The sequence below is a fragment of the Cupressus sempervirens genome, chromosome 3 (genome assembly GCF_028749045.1).
Source record: "Cupressus sempervirens isolate cs-2001-9-10 chromosome 3, ASM2874904v1, whole genome shotgun sequence".
Classification (NCBI taxonomy): domain Eukaryota; kingdom Viridiplantae; phylum Streptophyta; class Pinopsida; order Cupressales; family Cupressaceae; genus Cupressus; species Cupressus sempervirens.
In genome coordinates this window covers 226,518,515-226,538,849 of record NC_143120.1, presented here as the reverse complement: position 1 = coordinate 226,538,849, position 20,335 = coordinate 226,518,515, and the positions used below count along the sequence as shown (strand labels likewise).

The 20,335-nt window shown below is 34.9% G+C and overlaps 1 pseudogene; it reads left to right on the top strand.

The window, feature by feature from the left end:
- The first annotated feature begins 363 nt into the window (after positions 1–363).
- On the top strand, positions 364–615 carry LOC149565658 (uncharacterized; annotated as a pseudogene).
- Positions 616–20,335: the final 19,720 nt, after the last annotated feature.

Below are 20,335 nucleotides of genomic sequence, written 5' to 3'. Positions count from 1 at the left end.
TGTTGGTGCTGCAATGCCTTTCATGCTTCCAACCCTTGATATGACTCCTCAGACTGAACCACCACAACAGATGGTGCTGGGTTCAGCACCTCAAGGAGTGCAACCAGGAGGGCCTCATCCTCCTTTTGCTCCACATCCATCAATTGCTACATCAAGTCAGCAAATGCAACATATTTCAACATAACGGCAACAGCAGCATCAAATGATTCCTCAGCTACAAAAGTCCTCAACTTTACCGCAGCAACCCCCAAATATACAACAGCTGCAACAAGCACAGCAACTACAGGGTCCTCCCATGCATATAGGATTGCATGCACATCCTCCACCACCACCACCTAGACCACCATTACCACAACCTTCAAAATGGTGTCAAGAGGTTGGGATAATCCTCCTAGAGGCAGTGCTGCAGCTGCTGGGATGCGGAGGAGGAGAACGACTGGTGTTGGAGCTGGAAACAGTAGTGGCAGCAATATGCTGAGGTTTTATACGGATGATGCCCCAGGACTAAAAATCACACCTACCGTGGTATTAGTGATGAGCCTCGGATTCATAGGCTTTGTAACTGCTTTACATGTAATTGGTAAACTGTACCATTACAGGACTGGAGGAATGTGAAGAGATTTCGTTCCTGGCTAAAAGACCTGAATGGAGTAGCAAATGTATTCTCTCTAATAAAGGAGAACTTAATTTTGAGCGGCATATTCCTCCTTTAGTGATGCTGAAACAGCTGGTTCATACCCTTGGAACACGTAATCTGGGCAGAGAGGAAAGTGTAGGCATTGGAAAATCGAAGAGTTGTTGGAAAGGTGAAGAAAATGTTTAAAATGGTGAGGTGACTAATATGGGTTTTTGGCTGGCTGAATGATTCAGGAGTTTGAGGTCTTATGATGAGTTTGACTAAAGTGCCATATGCAATTTTTTGAGAACGATCTAATCTGGTGTGGAGATTTTAAAACATTGCTGTGTAGTTTTCGAGACTAAGACCTTCTTGACATTTTGTATGGTTGACATTTTGTATGGAATCTCCTGGCATTTTTGTATTGGGTGACAATTTTGGATTTTCTTTCATGTTCTTTCCCGAATGAACCCTTGAACCTGTTTTTATTTTAATAATATATATAATGACTCCGTCCATTTTATTTTAAAAAAAATTTAAAATACTATCACCTTAAATTTATTATAAAATTTAATAGTAATTCTATATATATTTTTAAAATAAGTATAAATCATATTATAATTATAAAAAACTATAATCAAAGTTTTTAAGTAAAATAAGTTTTACAAGTAAAAAAGAAAAAGTAATTGCTAAAAGCATTAGAAAATACATCAAATTTTGACAATTTAAGATCCATGTAATTATTATCTTAGGAAAAAATCACTCATGAACTCACTTGTTTTTTACCATATAAAGAAAGATTCACTGCAAAATTATAATGAAGATTATTTAATGAATGACAATTTTATGATGACATATTTAAATAGGTGACCAAAAAAATATAATAATAGGGACTAAAAAGGTTATTTAGATGGATGCACTTTCTAGATTTGATGAAAAAACAATAAATACAATCAAATCTAGAAACTTCATCTATCTTATAAATAATCTCCTAAAAAATTATTAATAATAGTTTACTTGAAGTATTAATAATTGAATAAAAAGTAAACTCAATACCATTACATAAAAATTATTATAAATTTGAATATTAAATTTATAATGAAATTTTTAAAAATAACTATAAATCATATTATAATTATTAAAAACTATAATTAAAGTTACTAAGTAAAATAAATATTACAAGTAAAAAGGAAAAAAGAAATTGCTAAAAATATTAGAAAATACACCAAATTTTGACAATTTAAGATACAAGTAATTATTGTCTTAGGCAAAAATCACTCATAAACTCACTAGTTTCTCATCAACTGGGTATCTACAACTTCAATAAAGGTTAGTCATGTGTGGACTTGAATTTTCTTTTTACAAAACTTTTCATATATCACTAAAGTATATGTCATATTTCATATGTTCTAGATTTAGAAATGAGGTACTTTTAGCACACTAAAATTATGCCCAATTTTTATTATTATCTTCTATTATTATTTCCGCATAAATTAACACATGGAATGTGTTCATAATGATGTGGTTGCCAAAATTAGTATATTGCATCAGCCTTCAGTGAATATATGGGATTCTAAAAAGATAATGCTAATGATAATATGAAGGGTGTTAAATTTCAAAGATGGGAGAAGAATAATGAAGACTATAAGGACCCATCTAACCTGCCAAATTTGACTCTAAATATGATGGACAATAGGAAGTGAAGAAATAATAAATTGCAACACCCAAAGCATGGAAGAGCATAGCACAATATGGATATAATGATATAAGGCAGTTAGAAAATACATATGTAAAAACCTTTGGGAATTAGCATGATGAATCTAGAGAAATGTAGAAAACTCCTAGAATATTAGTAACAACTGTAGACACCTAAAAACCTTTAGAAAATAAAGTATTTTTATTTTCTAAAAAATTCCTGATGACATCATCATTTATTAATTAATTAATTATTTAATTATTTAATTTATTTTTATGCCATTAAATCCCTCTATCTTAATTAAAAATATTTAATTAATCAATTGACCAAAAAATCCAAAATAAATAAAAAATTTATTTTTTGCCCAAAACTTGGCCAATTTCCTTAAGACCACTAACCTCTTCCAAAATCTTCTAATCCTTCTTTAATTTTGATTAAAGGCTAATCCCATCATTTCCTACCCCTAGTCCCAACTCAAAATATTTAATTAAGATTAAATATTAATCCTCATGTTTATTAAAAAAGTTTTAATAAATATCTCCTCAACCCAAACCCTTGAAATAAATAAAACTTTATTTATTTCCTAAAAATCTAATTTATCCTCATCCTAGGAAATTCTAGACTATTCTAGAAAGTCTTTATCCTCATCCAAAGTCTAGACTCTTCTAGAAGATGTCTTTAAACCTAATCCTAATCCCCTCCTAACCTTGTCACATTCCCTAAACATGGGTTAAAACTTACTAAACTAAGCCAAAGTTAACAAATTTCTCCTCCTTCACCCACCCTCATTAAATGCCATCCTCTTGGCTATACCTAAGCTAATCCTAAACCATCCTAATCCATCCTCTAATCATTTGTACAAGCCTAAGCAAGCTTAAAACCTTCCTAATCAAGTCCAAGTCAAAATTGCTCTCATCTCCCTCAAAATATCTCAACCATAAAACTTTATGAAGCCCACTAGGCCATAAATGACTCTCCCAAGGCCTTTTATTGCTCTTACAAGCCATTATGAGGGTCTTTATGAAGATTTTATCCCATTGAGCCTCCTTTGTTGACTCATCCTTCCCCTTTCCTCCATCCTCTCACCCTGTGACATGTGTCACTCCCTGATTGGCTGTAAGAAAGCACAATCCATGTGCTCTCTTCTCATGCAATCTGAGCCCTCAATGAGCTTTTTCCCATCCTTGCATCTTAGCCCTCAATCCCTCAAGCCTCTTGCCTATAAATTGGATCCTTCCCCTTTGCAAAATAACACAATCCATGAAGTAAAGTCATAATGCCATTTTAAGAAGCCATTTTACATCAAAACCATACACTCACACCCAAATTCCAACTCCATTTGAAGCATAAGCTTGAGCGTACATCCTATCTATTTAGACAAAGCCACTCAACAAGAGAGCTTCTCATTGAGAGAGTCCATTAATGGCTCATATTCTCAATTGAGAGTTCATCTTATTCTATCTTGAAGTTTATGAATTTTGTTTAGTTTGTAGAAGCTTTATTTAAATTTGGTTTCTATTAGCATACTAACATTGCTCATATACAACAACCAACAAGAAATTATAACTACAAAAATCTCATGGAATAAATCAAGTGACCTTGGTAAAACTAAAGGTAAAAGGGAGTCATGCAAGATTGTGAGAAATAATAAATATGGCTGACACTCATAACCAATATTTTAAGGCTATAAATCTTCAAACAAGTCCCAACTCCCAAGCTAAGTTAGACATACTGAGTCAAACATCATAAATGAAAATAAAGAACAACTTAAACCTTGTAATCGCTCACACTCATTCATACATAGAAAATATGTAGAAATTAGCTACTACTTTGTTGAATAATTACAATTATAACTAATTCTGCTAAATTTTTTTCTAATTTTGATTGAATTTTAAATGCCTGGTCCAATGTGGCAAAATCATGAAAAGCCACATAAGAAATTATAAAGAAAACTTAAGAAAATAATGTAAGATATAAGAGCACAAGAATAGCTTGGATAATAATAATATTGCCTTCATAATTGTAGAAAAACCCTAAAATGAGAGATGCATGAATTCATCTAAAAACCAATTAAACAAGAAAAATAAAACAAGATCAAGAAAAATAGATAGTCAATTTTAGAAGCAATCTTTTAATAGTATTCTAAAATTATGTCATCTATAACAAGAAAATTCTTTATCTAACTACATTAGTTTCAAGAACTAGCCTTAAACCCTAACAAAAAGCTCAATGGGTGTAGGGATTGTAATTGACAAAAAGAAACATATTACAAGCTATTTTACTTGATGAGAAGAAGATTGAATTGGTTGAAGATATACAAGATGAATGTAGGGAAAAGTAGAAAAATCAAGAAAATCAATAACAAATAATAAGTGGAAACATCCTTATAGCCGAAACTTATAACTTACCTACTTCAGTGCCATTGACAAGGAGAAAAAGTTGAAATTTCAATAAATTCCTTGAGGATATTTGGGAGGAATAGATGGAGAGAATAATGTGTTTTAGTACCTTTACAAGTTGGATGTTGGGGTGGGAGGGTGTTTTATGAACATTCATGTTGTCATGCATGACCATTTCAAAAAGTGAGGCCACCACATTTGTTTACAATATATGCTTTACAAAAATAATAATTGTATCCCAAAGTTATATGAGCTATTAAAGTTATTAAAACAAATGGTCAAAAATCCCCAAAAATACTATTTGTAGTCACTTTATCCAGCTATCCATGCAAACAAAGGTGCTGAAATAGGAATTCTCTATTTGTACACCAAACTTGGATGAATGATCATAATATAGAGGGAAAATGTCATAATTTATTTGTTATAAGAATGTATTCAATGAGCTAAAGCTTTCCCTATATCAACAAGTTTTATTTTCATACATAAGTGTTTCTATCTAAATGTACATGCAATAGAAGTAAATTCAAATTGAACAATACTTTTAAAAGTTAGAAGTCGGAGAAAATAATTTTTGGAAGCATTATTAGGATTCTTCATGTCCCTTGTGGTGATAAATATAATGAAATTAGACAATGCCAAGGAATCCATTGGCTTTTCCCTTTTTCATATAATTGTTCCTAACTAGAATTTTCTTCATGGAAGGGCATTTAATCATTAGGAAGTTCTACCTTATTGAAAGACCAATTTTATTTTGCAAGGTTCGATTATGCATCTATATGTGGTTAAAATAATTGCTAACACCAAAGCTAGAGAGCTTTTCAAGCATCAATTATATGAGTGAGTCACTTTCCAAAAATGATTTTAAGAGATAATAGCATATGAGGTATCTCTTTTTCCAAAGTAACAATAGACTATTATTTATCAAATCTAATTTAACTAAAAATAAAGGCACAACACAGTGACATTCCAAGATTTTTTAGTTTACTCTTCATTTAATGGATGCAAATCTCTATCTATTCACTTTGCCACTAACAGTCCTAGACAAAACATCACTCAAGTTCAAATGATAATCAATATTAGAAGTCAATGCCAATTCTAATTGTGACACATCCAACATGTTCTTTTATGTATGAAGTTTTTTTTCTTTACCTCTATCAAGTAAGGTGATTAGCTTTACATAGAAGCATGGAATCCATAGAGTATTCCATTTCCTCAAGATAATCACCCATTTCCAATTTTAAATAATATTGATGGATTCCTTGCATATAGAAAAGAAAATCCATTGCAAAATTCATGTTTCCTTTCTAATTTTTTATGACATTGAATGTTGTTTAATGTATAGAAAATTAAAATCATGTTTCCTATGGTCCTTTGAATCCTGAATGCCATGACATTGTTATTTTACAAATTATCTATATAGTTTAAGCCATTACTTCCATGATAAAATGATGCAACCTCCCATTCAATTCACAAAATTTTTAACAATCCATTTTCAATGCATTCCACATATACATCTTTTCTCTTCTTGATAATTTCCTCTGATTCTTCACACTCATCATATTATCTCCACTGGACCAACACTCTCTATTAATCAAAATTTTCAAACCATATTTTTATATTGACATATAACCAATTTCTCTAATATTTTAGATCCAAATATTTTTTATCCAAACTTTAATGTAAGAGGTATTTGATTACAAACCTAAAACGTAGATTGGTATATCATTATAGTTTATCTTAAAATTATTTTTGTTTGTCTCCAAATACATATGCCTATTGGGTACAAGTGCATGTCTAAACATAGAAAAAGAAAATTAAAACCTAACTCCCTTGGTTATTTAGGGAATGACATGATTTTTGATGGCCAAATTCTATTGCATGGTGCCCAACATTGCTAGAATGTTATACCATTTTGATGGAAATCTTGACTGAATTAAATAAGCTTACCAACTAAATAAATGGGTCTTCTTATGATCTACTTTGGATGGAGAGAGGTATGGTGAGGTTTGTGTCCTTTTTTTAGTTGTCATACTTTTAGTCTATCCCTTTTGAGCTTCTAGTTTGATAGTATTAATTACAATTATGTACAATGGTTTGTCTAGATAGCCCCTAGGAGGCTCTCTTCTCATCAAGCTTCCTAAGGCTCTCACTTCATGTTTTTTCCAAGTTTCCCTCTCTCCAAGCCCCCTTATACCTCCATGTGTGATTCTTTTCTTCTAACTACATTAAGGTCTTAGGTGATCTAGGTATGAATGAGATGCTAACTGAGTGTCTTCTTGATGAGAAGAGAGCCTTACTTGTTTTTGAGATTCTATTCCTACCTCATAAGGCATGTTGTCTTTGGATCCTGCACCACCTAACTAGTTAATTTCCTTTGGAAAACTTCATTGAGAAGGAATCCGAGAAACAAAATTATGATAGCTTCTACATATATACATCCACTTGTTTTATGGTGAAAAGACCAAGAGGAGAAAAGGCATAGAGCTAAGAAACTCTCAATTCAAAATTACAAAGCCAAAAGTTCATTTATGTGCATAGAAATAAAGTTTGATGGTTTCAAATAACTATCCACTAAAAGAAAACTTGTTTTATTATGTTCTTGAAGATAAGAAAAACCATGCTCTATTCAAGAGATTTCATGCATTAAGTAGACCCAGGTGCAGTGTTGTAGAGAAGTTCATGCAGGCCATTGATGTGCATCACTATGATGATGAATCCACAATCAACATTTCATTTCAAGGATATATAAGAAAAGATGGAAAAAATATAGGACTATGATTTCTCCTCTGCATATGAAGAATTTTTGTGTGATCTCTTGATTTGGATTCTAAAGTAAATAGGGGAGTTCCCATTAAAGTCAAAATTTGTTGAATAGGTAAAGTGGGTAATCTCACTACTGTATGAGCCTTGAGTAAATGTTTTTAAATGAGTGATGTGATTATTGAATTTATGAATCCTCATATGGGTGGAAGTGGAATGTTTTAAATAACCATTAATTAGAAAATTTATTACTAATCCTACCATTACAATTGTTAGTTGTGATTTACTTCATTCGTGTGGCACCAACATTCAGATTTCTACATCTATATGAATGGATTTTGTCCAAGTACAGTTCTCCATTTTCTTAATGGCTATTTATTGAGAAATTTATCCAGTTTATAAAATTTTAAGTTAATGACAATCATAGTAGTAGGGTATGATCATCTAATTGGTCTAGAAATTTAATTCAAGAGCTTCTTATACCTTGTTCAAGTTTTATAATTTAGGCAATCTGCATAGAAGGCTCAACTCTTAGCCAATTCACCCAATAACCCATAAATTGAAGAAAAGTGGTTTACTTGAAGCTATTAGATTCCCCATGGTTGTGCAACCACCAAAACTAGTAAATGATTGTATTGAAAGGAATAATATGGAGACAAAGCAAATATTGCTACCTAATCAATCCATTCTGCTATCTATAAACAAATCATTAATGAAGTCTGCATTTGGCATTCCAACAAAGGAGAAATACTATGATATTGAATTCTCATCCTCTATATTGATGTTCAATAAAAATAAGACTCTGAGAAGAGAAGAAATGTAGAGAACTTGGTTCTAGACACCTTGTTCCAAAAAGAGTAAAATTGCAAAGACTCTTTTTGGAACCAATTAAAAAAATTGAGATTATAGATATCTTAGTAGTATTGGTGAGATTGAAAGGAAGGGAGGAAATCTTATATTTTATCAAACACCATGTCTTATTGGTGCATGCCATATGTGCTGACAGACTACAAATCAATTGGGTTAAGATCATATGTGAAGAGCTAGCTTCTTGGCTAGGTTTGGCTAAGGCATTAAGATAGTTCTATATGTTTTCATACCTAATACATTCCATAGCCACACATCACCTCTAGCTAGGTTTTCCCAATATCTAAGAGTATGATGAAAATATAAAGGTGTATGTTTTCCATCCCCACCTACAACTATAGAGGAGCTTCAAAGAGTATGTGAAAGTTAATGATGCCTTTACAATGAGGTTGTGTTGGGAATTTCAAGGTTTCCCTAAGAAAAGATTTTTACTTAAATCTATTTTGGCTATAGGTCAATTTAGATGCTATTTTATCCAATTTTGACCTTCTCCTACCTAAGGATTGGCACATTTGATGGTTTTTCCAAAAGGATTCCCAAGTGTCTTGAGGACAAGGTTGTTCTTGTTGAATTATGTTGACAAATACTATAAGTGAACACCTTGTGTTCCAATGTGAAGAAGATAGCTAGAATTTTCTTTGCAATAGTGGTTGGTCCTTACTCCTTTGCTTCTAGATCTGATGCCTAGAATCTAGTCAAAAATTTTGAGAGAAAGATTAAATTGGTTAATTATGAGGTAATAAGGCCCCAATATGACCTAGTGAACTTTGTGAAAGATCATCTAATGCTTGGGTATTCTCACAAACATGTTCCAGATATTGAAGACTATTGGGCCAGATGCTATGATGAATACCAAATAAGGGAGAGGTATTGGTCCTAGTAAACAATTGATGAAATTAAAATTTATAATGATACTGATGATGTTTCTAATCTTGTAGATGATGGCTCCTACATGCATCCCTCATCCTATGAGAAAATTAAGAATACTCTAACTGTGTCAACTTCACTTGAGGGTCCTATTGTCAATAAAATGGAGGTCCTAATGTGTGGGATCATCAAAAGGATGGATAAGTGGGTGGAATAGATCAAAGAAAGAAAGAAAAGAATAGGAAGTATAGGCTTTGTTGAAGGAGCATCTTCTATAACTTCTCAGACAATTGAAGCTAGATCTACAACTATTGCTGCCTCAACATCAATAGGTCTAGCCTAGTCCATTAGTAGAGGTAGAGATCAACCTCTTGAGAGGAAAGTCAAAATTACTCCAACTTATGGAGGAGGATCTCTACTAGAGATAGGAAATGTTATAGATAATGAGAAGAACAAAGAAAAGGAGCAGGACAAGTCAGTAGCCAAGCCTTCCTCCCCTATGCAAATTATAAATCTTAATGGTGACAACAATCCTCTCGATGGTCAAGAACATGATGCATGTCAACAAGGTCACTCTCTAGTCCTCCGAGTTACCAAGGTAACTTCTTTCGCCACTACTACTTAGAGAAAGGTAACACTCCCAGTAGAAAGGAAGTTCTTCCATCCTACAACCCTATAGTTGACAATCAACATCCTTTCAATAGAATCATGGTTGGAAGAGACCATTGGTTGAAAAAAGAGACAGTGTGAGGAAGGTACCCCTTCCAAGGATCTCATCATGCAAGAAACTTCATCTTAGCCACAATAAAAGAAGACAAAGGAGTAGAAGATGTTGGAATTACAATAGGAAAGGTCAAATTTGAGAGGGGTGGGGGTGAATCAATGCTTCAAACTTTTACTGATAAAAACATCCACCATACATCCATCTCATAATTCAACAAGTAAACCAAAATACCAGATAAAGCATATACATCTAAATTATGTTAAACAAGTATTCACACATGTATGATGCAAGATATGATTACCCAAAAACCCTCCAATGAGAAGGTAAAACTAGGGTGCGGATGACACCCACAAATATTCACTACTACAATAATAAAGTGTATCCAATGAAGGTTACAATGTTTGATTATGAAACATGATCAACACTGTGAAAGGTCTACCTTGTTAAAAGCTTGCAAAGATTGTTAGGTCTTACCTTGATAAAGGATTTCAACACATTATTAGAAATGTACCTAATTAAAGGGATTTAAATCACAATTAAGTAAGCACCTTGTCAAAAGATTTCAATACATCCTGTTAGGAAAAATTTGTTAAGAGATTTAATTAATTCATCTATTAGAATGTCTCAACAATCATCCTACAATTAGCACTCTACATCTTGATGTCAAATCACCTCTATACTGATCTATACTTGATACTTTATGATTAGATGTCTCTTTTCTATACACTATTTCCTTCCTCTATTTCCCTTTAAATGACTCTGCAATCTAACTCAAATCATAATACCTTGGTCGCCATGAATGTCCTATTTGTGCATGCAAACTCTCCTTCTCTACCCTTCTCTCTCCTTAGAACATTTAAGGTTTGTCCTCCTTAAGAAGATCTAGGTGACTTAGGATTAGGTGTGAATCAATGGTTGTGATTTATTCATATTGCCACTTAAACCTTCCCTTTTCTTATTGAATGCATGTAATGCTTAGGGATTTGCACTTAAGATTTGTCCTTATCAACAAAATATTGTAAATCAATCCTTAGGTCAGCTTTAAAATGGTTTACATAGTAGTTTCTGCCAATACAAGCAACTATGTCACAAATGTGTTACTTGGCATCTCAAAGCCCTAGTGCTCGGCACTAATTATGACTTTAATGCCATCACTCGACATCTAAATGACTTGGCATGCACTAATTGCATGACACCTAAATCACTTGGTACATACTATCTTCTTGGCAGTTGAGTGACCTGGCACATGAATGACTCAACACTCATTGTTTGCTTAGCATGCTTTAACTTATATGCCATGCTCGACATATGTTACATGTTTGACATGAACTAAGTAAATGACTTAAGTGTATAGACAAAAACTTGTTAAAACCAGTATCAGATTAATCCCCCTTTAACATGAGTGTCAAAAACACTTGGTCATGCATTAATGATCTTATCCTTATGAGCATAACATAGATATTTATTTAGCTTCTATACAAAATTTCAAAATATCAAAAATTTGCAACACGACTCATCAATCACACCTTAAAATTTCATAACTCCCCCTAAGTTGATTGGCCAGTTCTATTCTATAGTTTGTATCAAAATCATTCTCCTACTGAGTAGATTGCATAAACTAATACTCTTTCTGTATTTCTCTCTGAGCTAATATTGTTCATTTTCTTACTCTGTTCACTTACTCCCTCTTTGCTTGCTCCCCCATTATTCTTACTCTACCTTTTTGACACTAATGTCAATGGGTTATACACTAATAGTGTATTTTTCCAAAAAAGATTTATGGACCTCAAGTATAATCTTTAGAGCTACATCCCAATTATCACAAGCTACCTCCAAAGACTTGATTTGGATGGCCAGCTCAGCAGTAAGGTGGACTAAGCCTTCAAGTTTAGAAAGATGAGGATCTTTGTGCATATGAGTTTCATTATAGCCTAGTTTCTTGTGTAATATCTCAATGGGTGGAGTCAATGTTGACTAGATGCTAATTAGTTTAGCCCTGATGGTGGCTTCATCTGCTTGCAATGATGCTAACTAACTCTGGGATTGCAAGAGGTACCCGAAGTGTTTCTTACTTTGAGATGGAGACTTGGGGAAAGTAGTGCCAGATGACTAGATATGGCTCTCCAAACTCAGGACATGATTCCTTCTTGTGTGAAGAGAGTAGGATTACACAATTTGGTCTACAAAAAGAAAATGTTGTATAGTACCTTCTTCATAATCTCTATCTTGGTTACTAGCTCAACCCGTGTTAGTGAAATAACACTTGATATCCTCTCATTCACCTTATTTTGAAACTTCCTTTCAGATCATTCAAGTAGTTTTACATTTATATCAAGGTTTGTTTTAGTAACCCTTTCCACTATGTTGGTTAATTGTTCAATGATGGGCTTGTTTTCATCTAGAGTTGGCAGACTAAATGCATCTAGGAAAATCTCTTTGATGTCAATCAAAGCTTACTTTTTCCTATACCCCCTTCTAAGAAGTTCTTGATTTTTATTCTTTGCTAGGGCCTCTTCCAATATATCGATCTGCTCAATTGTGATTGTTTCTAAATAAAATTTAGGCAATACAATCTCTTCATCTAGGCTAACATCACCATACGTAGTTACCTCTTTTTCCTTACATGAGCTAGGACTCAAAATTGAAAATTGCAATGGTGTAGCATATGTGCTAAGCCTTTGAAGAGCTTGACTAAGAGTTGTAGTAGATTTTGGTAATGTCACTAGTGCTTGTATTACTAGTTGCTCCTCTAACTTGGATTTTAATCTCAATTCTTCAGTCTTGTCCTTTTCTTTCTCTATAGTTCTAATTGCACCTTGATCTTATGCTAGAGGTGTAGGTGTATCTACTTGACTTGGCCTTGAGTGCCTTCATTTTTTGGTGTCTCTACTTGTCTTCTCCAATTGTCTTATCCTTATGTTTTTAAGGTTTTTGCACATTTATTGAGATTGGAGTGTCTTGCATAAGTATACTGATAGTGAAACTTGTTGTCTCCTTGCTTTGATATACCACTATAGGTTGTGAAGGTTGTACACTTGTGACTTGAGGACTGACTAAAGGTGTGCCTAGTGAATTCACTTCCTCCCTTGCAATTATTATATCTATTTTCTGAATTTCATCTACACTCACCAATATAGGGTTGTCACATAGTTTGGCCTAGAGAGTGGTCTTAACAAGTATCCTTTTCAAATCATCCTCTATGAGGGGATTGATGTTTTGAGTACTAGTCTTAGAGACATCCATAACTTTGACAATTTCAATATCTATACTTGTCTCCTGTGGAGGGTTGGCACTCAACACTTGTGTATCTTGTACAATCTTTTCTATTTGATGCTCTTCTTCAGCTCATGTCTGGGTGTCAATGTTCATAGCTATACCTCCCTCAATTGTCCCTTGTTTAGTGTCATCATCTTCATTCTCACCTACCTCAATAGGTTTTTTCTCAACTTTCCTAGATGTTGATAGTCCATATGTCATTTTCCACATTTTTTTGAACTTCTGTAGAACATCTTCTATGTTGTTTTGCTATATGTTCAAGAATGCCCTCTATTTTGGCACAAATCTTGCAGCATACTTCTTAATGGCTTTAGACATGTCAGTCTTACTAATTTTTGGCATAACTTGAGCAATATTTGTCTACTTGATTTGTTTTTCAATTACTAAACAATAATGCCACCTTTGCTGAAATCTATCATACAAAATTCTAGGTACGAAATTGGCAAGTTCTAGAGGATTTCTTTTTAATATTGTCATCATGGAATATATCACCTCTTCAACTTGGTCCTTTTCAATCTTCCCAAGATTGTCAAACTCAATATGAGAGAATCCTAATAAATCAACATTGTTCAACATTGTTCCTAATATTCTCACATAGATTGTCTAAATTTGAACAGGGACTATGACTCACCACTTGAAATTGGCTATTCTCATATGATCTAGTAGTCTCTTCATTAGATTTAGCTAGAGAAACATACTTCCTCCTTGGTCTCTTATGAGTTTTAGCTTTCTTCTCCTTTATAGTCTTGGCTACTTTAGCCTTTTGTGCAATGACTATTGTGCTAGCCCTTGTGGTAGGTGCTGTTGGCTTCAACTAATTAGGTTTAGCAACCTTCTTTTCTTTTTTCATTGCTTTTCTCTTTTCTTTTCTCTTTCTCTCAGTAGTTTCTCATGCTTCATTAGCTTCTTCTTCCTTGGCACCTTCTATAATTTCTACTTCCTCTTCTTGTGGGTCTTCTCCCTAACTTTGTGTTAACTCCAATGGTGCTTCAGCTTGTGTTTCCTCCTCCTCTTCTTCTTCTTCCTCTTCTTATTCCTGGACTCCTTTACCAAATCTTTCTTTCAATTTGTTAACTAGTTTATTCTTATTCATTATCACTAAAGTAGTCTTCAATTCCATTATAATCTTTGATTTGGCCAAGTCATAATTTCCAAATGTTGTGGCTTCTTTATCCACTTCTTTTGCAAGTAATGTTGTGATTACTATAGAGGCCTCATCAACATTTATTTCAGGTCCTAATGGCCTTAGCCATCTCACTCTAGGAATTGTTGCCTGAACAAATGTGAATTTAGTGTGAACTAGGAAGAAAACATCATCAAAAATTTTCTCCACTAGTGATACTGGTATAGTCAGTCTTTTCTTCATTGCTTGTTTGAAATCTTCAAAATAACTTGTCATTACATATTCAAAGTTATCACCTATTTGCTCAGTAAATTCACCTATTTGAACTACAATAGGTCTATCTGCTTTCCATGCAACTTTACCAAATGTGGGAGATGTATTCTCTACATAAAATAAAATACACACAAGACTAAATCTGAATTCATGTTATGCACTTTTGGTTTTCCTTATAGCTCCCAAATTTTAAATCAATTGTTGCAACTGCAACTCGACAAGATCATAAGTATGATCCTTCTTCACTATTTTGTAACCCACATCAACTATATTGTGTTAGATTGTGGTGACTGATTAGGAAAGTACTGTACATACTTCATAAATAGTGGGGTTCGGGGCATCGCCTCGAATTTTTTTTTTTTTGGAAGTAGCCGACATGGTAGCCGACATATTATGGCCGAAATATGGCCGACATGTTATAACCCTAAAGCGGTTTAATACTTGTATAAAAAGGGCTTAGGGTTGGGTATTTTTCATGTGTGGTGATACGAAATTGGTTCTTGCGGCGGTATTGAGCTGTAAGGGATTACAGATTGTAATCAGGTTGTAATCACTGGATTGTAATAAGATCGGACTTGCTGTTTGGTGGATGTAGCCCAAGGATTGGGTGAACCACGTTAAATCTTGGTGCCTTGTGTTCATTTCTGTGTGTTCTATTATTTTCTTTTATTAGTTATATTTGCATGTAGTTTTTATTTTTGTCCGTGGTTTATCCTAACAAGTGGTATCAGAGCAAGGTTGTCTTTCAGTTATCCTCTGCAGGAAAGTCTCACGGTTAAGTGGGAGTCTCACAGTTAAGTGGGAGCAATGGCAGATGAGGGTAAGTTGAGGGTTGACAGGTTTAATGGGCTGAACTTCCAGTTATGGAAGATGCAAATGGAAGACTATTTATATCAGAAGGATTTATGGAAGCCGTTGGAAGGAAAAGCCAAGAATCAGGGAACTATGTCAGAGGCTGAATGGGATCTTTTGGACAGAAAGGCACTTGGAAGCATTCGGTTATGCTTGGCACCATCGGTGGCATTTAATATTACAAAAGCAAAGACGACAGAAGATTTGATGAAAACCCTAGCGACACTGTATGAAAAGCCCTCCGCTTCAAATAAGGTATTTCTCATGAAGCGTTTATTTAATATGAAAATGGCAGAAGGTGGATCTATTGCAGATCATTTAAATGAGTTTAATACTATTACTAGTCAATTATCTTCTGTGGGTATCAATTTTGATGAAGAAATTAGGGCTCTCTTGATTTTGTGTTCTTTGCCTGAAAGCTGGAATGGCTTGGTAATGGCGGTGAGTAATTCTGTTCCTGGATCTAGTACCCTAAAATATGATGATGTGATCGGTGTTATTTTAAGTGAGGAAACTCGTAGAAAATCCTCAAGTGGATCTACATCAGGAAATGCTTTAAATGCACAAACCAGGGGCAGAACGACTGAAAGAGGAAGTAACTCTGGAAATCGTGGGAAATCAAGAGGAAAGTCAAAGGGGAGGAGGTCTCAATCGAGAGGACCAAATGATTGCTGGTACTGTGGGAAACCAGGGCACAAAAAGAAAGATTGCTGGACTTGAAAGAAAAATGAAGGAGATAAATCAGATAGAGACAAAGAGGCAAATGTGGTAAGTAACAAATCCGAAGAGGATGCTTTGCTTCTGTCTTTAGAGAGTGTTGATGATTCATGGGTTTTAGATTCTGGTGCTTCTTTTCATGCTACACCTCATAGAGATAATTTCATTGATTATGTCCAAGGGGATTTTGGGCTTGTTTATTTGGGGGATAATGAACCCTGTCAGATTGTTGGAAAGGGAAAAATTAAGATTAAGTTGCAGAATGGGAATCATTGGCTACTACATGAGGTAAGACATGTTCCAAAACTAAGTAGAAATTTAATTTCAGCAGGGCAACTCGGTGATGAGGGTTGTGTAGTTACTTTTAATGATAAAAATTGGAAGGTTTCAAAAGGTTCCCTTGTAGTAGCAAAAGGTGTGAAAGTAGGCACCTTATATCTTTGTACAGGTCATATTGTTCCTTCTACTTTGATTGTTTCAGAGAAAAATGAATATTCAGGAACAATTACTGCAGATGAGCAGGGAGAACAAATAGCTGCTGTGGATTCTGATACAGTGCTGTGGCACAATAGACTTGGGCACATGAGTGAGAAAGGTATGAAAGTACTTCATTCAAGGAAAGTTTTACCAGGTCTAAAATGTGTGAATATGGATTTCTGTGAAAGTTGTGTGTATGTAAAACAAAAGAGAGTGAGTTTTGTAAAGACAGGGAAGGAAAACAAAAAGGAGAAATTAGAGCTTGTGCATACAGATGTATGGGGACCAGCTCAGGTATCTTCCCTTGGTGGCTCTCATTATTATGTTACATTTATTGATGACGCAACTAGAAAAGTATGGGTTTATTTCCTTAAACAGAAATCTGATGTATTTCAAACTTTTAAGAAATGGAAATGCTTGGTTGAAAATGAGACTGGTAAGAAATTAAAATGTCTCAGATCTGATAATGGTGGTGAGTATTGCAGTCATAAATTTGAAGATTATTGCTCCACTAATGGTATTCTTAGACAAAAAACTGTTCCAAGGACTCCATAGGAAAATGGAGTGGCTGAACCCATGAACAGGACTATAATGGAGCGCGCAAGGAGCATGAGGTTGCATGCTGGGTTGCCCTTACACATGTGGGTGGAGGTTGTCAATACTGCAGTATATTTGATTAATAGAGGTCCCTCTACTCCTTTGGGCTATGGTATTCCAGAGGAAGCATGGACTGGTAAGAAGGTGAGTTATTCTTTTCTCAAGACCTTCGGTTGTGAAGCTTTTGCTCATATAGACTCTGAAAATAGAACCAAGCTAGAAGCTAAATCAAAGAAATGTGTCTTTGTTGGATATGGCATTAATGAATTTGGCTATAGGCTTTGGGATTTTGAAAATCATAAAATTATAAGAAGCCGGGATGTCATATTCAATGAAAAAGTGTTGTACAAAGATCTGTTGCAGCAACATGAGAAGAAAGAAGATGATTATGTAGTGCTGGATGATACTCCAAAAGCTGATGTTCCAGCCATTCCTCATGATGTGCAACAACTGCAACAACAAATACCACACACACCAGTGAATGTTAGACGGTCAACAAGGCCAATTAGACCTCCACAAAGGTTTTCTCCCTCTTTGTATTCTATTTTACTTACTGATGCTGGTGAACCTGAAAGTTATGATGAAGCTGTGCAGGTGGATACTAAGATTCAGTGGGCATCTGCAATGAAAGATGAAATGGACTCTTTGCTGAAAAATAAGACATGGGATTTGTGCAAGTTGCCTGCAGGTAAAAAGGCTTTACAGAATAAATGGGTTTATAGGTTGAAAGAAGAGGAAGGAGGTAAGAAAAGATTTAAGGCCAGGTTAGTTGTAAAAGGATTTGCACAGAAAAAGGGAATTGATTTTGATGAGATATTTTCTCCTGTTGTTAAAATGACTTCTATTCGTACTGTTTTAAGTCTTGTGGCTACTGAAGATTTGCATTTAGAGCAGATGGATGTTAAAACAGCCTTTCTTCATGGTGATTTGGATGAAGAAATATATATGGCTCAGCCACAGGGTTTTGAGGTCAAAGGTAAGGAGAACTTAGTGTGCAAATTGAAGAAAAGTTTATATGGCTTGAAGCAAGCACCTCGGCAATGGTATCTAAAATTTGACAGTTTTATGCATGAGCATGGATATAATAGGTGTCATTCAGATTACTGTGTTTATTTTAAGAGGTTGGATGATGATAGCTACATTATTTTATGTTTATATGTTGATGATATGCTTATAGCTGGGTCTAACATGGATCATATTAAGGGGCTAAAACGCCAATTAGCACATGCATTTGCTATGAAGGATTTGGGGGCAGCAAAACAAATCCTTGGTATGAAGATTTGTAGAGATAGGAAGAACAAAACATTGACGCTATCTCAAGCTGATTATGTTGAGAAGGTGTTGCAATGTTTCTCTATGGAGAATGCTAAAGCTGTCAGCACACCTTTACCTGGTCATTTGAAATTGACTAAGGAGATGTGTCCCAAGACACAAGAAGAGGAGGATAAGATGTCCAAGTTACCCTATGCTTCAGCTGTAGGAAGTTTGATGTATGCTATGGTATGCACTAGGCCAGATATTGCACATGCAGTGGGAGTTGTTAGCAGGTATATGAGTCATCCAGGTTTTGAGCATTGGAATGCTGTCAAGTGGATTCTCAGATATTTGAGAGGAACATCCAATAAGTGTTTACACTTTGGGGGCTCTACTACTGATTTACAGGGCTATGTTGACTCAGATTTGGCTGGGGATATTGATACCAGGCGGAGTACTACAGGTTATGTCTTTACTGTTGGTGGGGCAGCCGTGAGCTGGGTTTCTAGGCTACAGAAGATTAATGCTCTCTCCACTACAGAGGCAGAGTATGTCGCTGCTACAGAGGCAGCCAAAGAGATGATATGGCTTCAGTTCTTCTTGGAAGAATTGGGACATCCTCAGAAGGATAATTATTTGTTCACAGATAGTCAGAGTGCCATTCATCTTGCTAAGAATTCAGCTCTGCATTCTAAGACCAAACACATACAATTGCGGTACCATTTCATTCGGTCAATTTTGGAGGATGGACAGTTAAAGCTGGAGAAGATACATACTAATGAAAATCCAGCAGATATGTTGACAAAGGTTGTAACAAGGGAGAAGCTGAACTCCTCTTCAGCTTCAGTTGGTCTTTTAGAATAAATGTGAATAAAAGAACAGTAGAGTCCAGAGTGGTTTGATCCAGTGGGAGCCCCATGTGGTAGTTGTATTGCTACAGGATCAGTCTCCAAGTGGGAGATTGTTGTTTAGTGTGGAGCCTGATCAGTCCCCAAGTGGGAGATTGTTAGATTGTGGTGACTGATCAGGAAAGTACTGTACATACTTCATAAATAGTGGGGTTCGGGGCATCGGCCCGAAATTTTTTTTTTTTTGGAAGTAGCCGACATGGTAGCCGACATATTATGGCCGAAATATGGCTGACATGTTATAACCCTAAAGCGGTTTAATACTTGTATAAAAAGGGCTTAGGGTTGGGTATTTTTCATGTGTGGTGATACGAAATTGGTTCTTGCAGCGGTATTGAGCTGTAAGGGATTATAGATTGTAATCAGGTTGTAATCACTGGATTGTAATAAGATCGGACTTGCTGTTTGGTGGACGTAGCCCAAGGATTGGGTGAACCACGTTAAATCTTGGTGCCTTGTGTTCATTTCTGTGTGTTCTATTATTTTCTGTTATTGGTTATATTTGCATGTAGTTTTTATTTCTGTCCGTGGTTTATCCTAACATAATGTAGGGTACACTATTTAATCTACTGGATGGATAGAACTTGTGTGTTATAACCCTCACTACAAAATCTATTAGGGGATCTGTGATTGTATCATTTGTCATACCTCTTTTATTTCACATAGCCCCTATGTTTCTTTCAATTATTTCCTTAGCTTCACTTCTCATTGTCTTGGGCCAATCTAGGGTTGGATACCCTATGACTTTGTGTACAATCTTCTTGGTGATTTTCACTAGTCCATTCTCTAGCCATACAAAGTTGGCATGAATTCTACTTAAAACAATTTTTATACACTCTATCTTGAATACGTTGGGGAAATATAGGGCACAAGTTAACCCTTTCTTCTCAGCAATTTTAAATTCCTCCTTCAACGCTCCATTATCACAT